This window comes from Dioscorea cayenensis, chromosome 20 (assembly GCF_009730915.1).
Source record: "Dioscorea cayenensis subsp. rotundata cultivar TDr96_F1 chromosome 20, TDr96_F1_v2_PseudoChromosome.rev07_lg8_w22 25.fasta, whole genome shotgun sequence".
Classification (NCBI taxonomy): domain Eukaryota; kingdom Viridiplantae; phylum Streptophyta; class Magnoliopsida; order Dioscoreales; family Dioscoreaceae; genus Dioscorea; species Dioscorea cayenensis.
The window spans coordinates 23242560-23244661 of record NC_052490.1 but is presented as its reverse complement, the minus strand read 5'-3'; the positions used below and the strand labels follow the sequence as shown (position 1 = coordinate 23244661).

The following is a 2102-nucleotide window of genomic DNA, read 5'->3' as shown; positions in this document are numbered from 1 at the left end:
TCCCTTATGCCATTACCGACAAAATCGACATTATCAACTGAAGATGCATCACCAATAGAGATCGGCAATCGGAGAGAGTATGTCCTCCACCACGCCTGGTGCAAGTAGTCACGGCTGCCACTCTATTCGAAGTTAGGAGATCTAACTTCTTACTCAATGATTCCACTTGAGCTGCCAATGAGGTCACTGCATCTATCTCATAGAGGCCGGCCATCTTTTTCTTCTCCCTGGCATTTATTGATAGCTGTTTAACCCCATTTCTTCAATTAATTGACAGGCCTCATCTGGGGTCTTCCTACCTAAGGTACCTCCTGCTACCGCATCCAATAGTTGCCTTGTACTTGGATTTAAATCATTGTAAAAGGTCTGAACAATCATCCACTCCGGAAATCCATGCTGCGGGCACTTTCTCATGAGCTCCTTGAACCTTTCCCATGTCTCAAATAGAGACTCCAATTCCAACTGTACAAAGGATGAGATCTCATTCCTTAGCTTTACAGATTTTTCCGGAGGGAAATATCAGGCAAGAAAAGCTTCTACTATCTCCTCCCACGTGGTAATCGAGCCTCTAGGTAATGAGTGTAGCCACTGCTTCGCTCTCCCCTTCAAGGAAAATGGGAAGGCTCTCAACTTGATGGCATCATCCGTCACCCTGTTTATCTTCAGCATATCACACACCTCGAGAAAGTTCTCTATATGGCTATTTGGATCCTCATCGGCCAAACCAATGAACTTTGCAGATTGCTGCAACATGTGGATGAATGACGGCTTCAGCTCGAAGTTCTGAGCTATAATGGGGGGACGCATAATGTTTGATTGTGTCCACAATACTGAAGGACTAGCATAATCGGATAATGTCCGCTGCTGCTCATTCTATTTTTCCATGTTTTTAGATTCTCTTACTTCCAAATCAGCTAGATTAGACTATTCTTGCACAGGTTATTTCCTTTTTCTTCTCAGTGTACATTTAAGCTTGGGATCTCCTTCAATCAGTATGGAGGGGTTCCCTCCGGTCATAACCTGGAGCTGCACCCAAAAATAAAGAAAAAGAAATCAGAACTATGACAGAATAAGAAAATATAAAATGGAATCAATAAATGAATAGCTAAGAAAACAAAGTGCAAAGTATCTCTAAACGCTTACTCCCCGGCAACAACGCTAAAAACTTGACACATCCGTATATGCGTGTAAACCGCAAGTGCACAGGTGTCGAAGTAATAATCCCAGATGAGTGGGTATCGTATCCACATAGAGTAGAGAATAAAGGCACTTAAGTTGTTTCTTAACTAATTTAGAAGATGAATAGTGATAAGTGTGACAAAATATGAAATAACAAAGATAAAAGCAACAAGATAGAGAGCACAGGTAAAGGAGAAGGTAAGGCACTCGATAAAGATGGGGTACGTGGATATTGATCCGCCTAAGACAATCATTTCAAGTGCAAGAACCCTCTATTATACATCCTAATTGATGCAATAATGAGTCATGGAAATCCTTAATTACATGATCCCAAATCTAAGGTCAACCATGCCTAACTCTATACATGTCCCGGAGGAGAGATTGAATAACCTCTCAACCTCGCACTCGCATAGAATTGCAATGAGCTCTAGAGATTCCAAGTGATAAACCCTATTCCTATGTATAGAACTAACCCTTTGGTCCAAGTGGAAGATCCTTAGCCACAATTAAGCCCTAGGTGCTAAAATCATTTTAACGCTTCACTCTGTTGCACTCGCAACTAAGCCCCAGCGGAAGGTCATCCCTTAGCCCATTCACTCTACTATTGCCACAAAGAACTCTTGGATTGTGGAGGTAGGATAGATCACACCGGAGGGGAAAGGAGACGCTCCGCTATCTCTCGACTCATCCTCTCAACCCTCTCCAATCTCACTTTGTCTAGCTCTCATGGTGTGTCACTCACTCACAAGAGTTACCAACAAGAACTCTCAACCCTAGTGTCACTCTAAGGGAGTATTCATACAATCAAGTATCTAAGATTGCAACTCACAATAAACATCAATTAATTGAAAGCATAATAAAGAGATTCAATGAAACGAATACATCCTAGGGTTCACAAATACCAAGTACCCTCTAGTGGTTTA

At 41.9% G+C, this 2102-nt stretch overlaps 1 non-coding gene across 1 annotated transcript; it reads left to right on the top strand.

Annotated features, from left to right (window-relative positions):
* The first annotated feature begins 388 nt into the window (after nucleotides 1-388).
* On the top strand, nucleotides 389-495 carry LOC120251980. Its single transcript, XR_005533539.1, has one exon. It is a non-coding gene; the product is annotated as a small nucleolar RNA R71 (small nucleolar RNA).
* The last annotated feature ends 1607 nt before the right edge of the window (nucleotides 496-2102 follow it).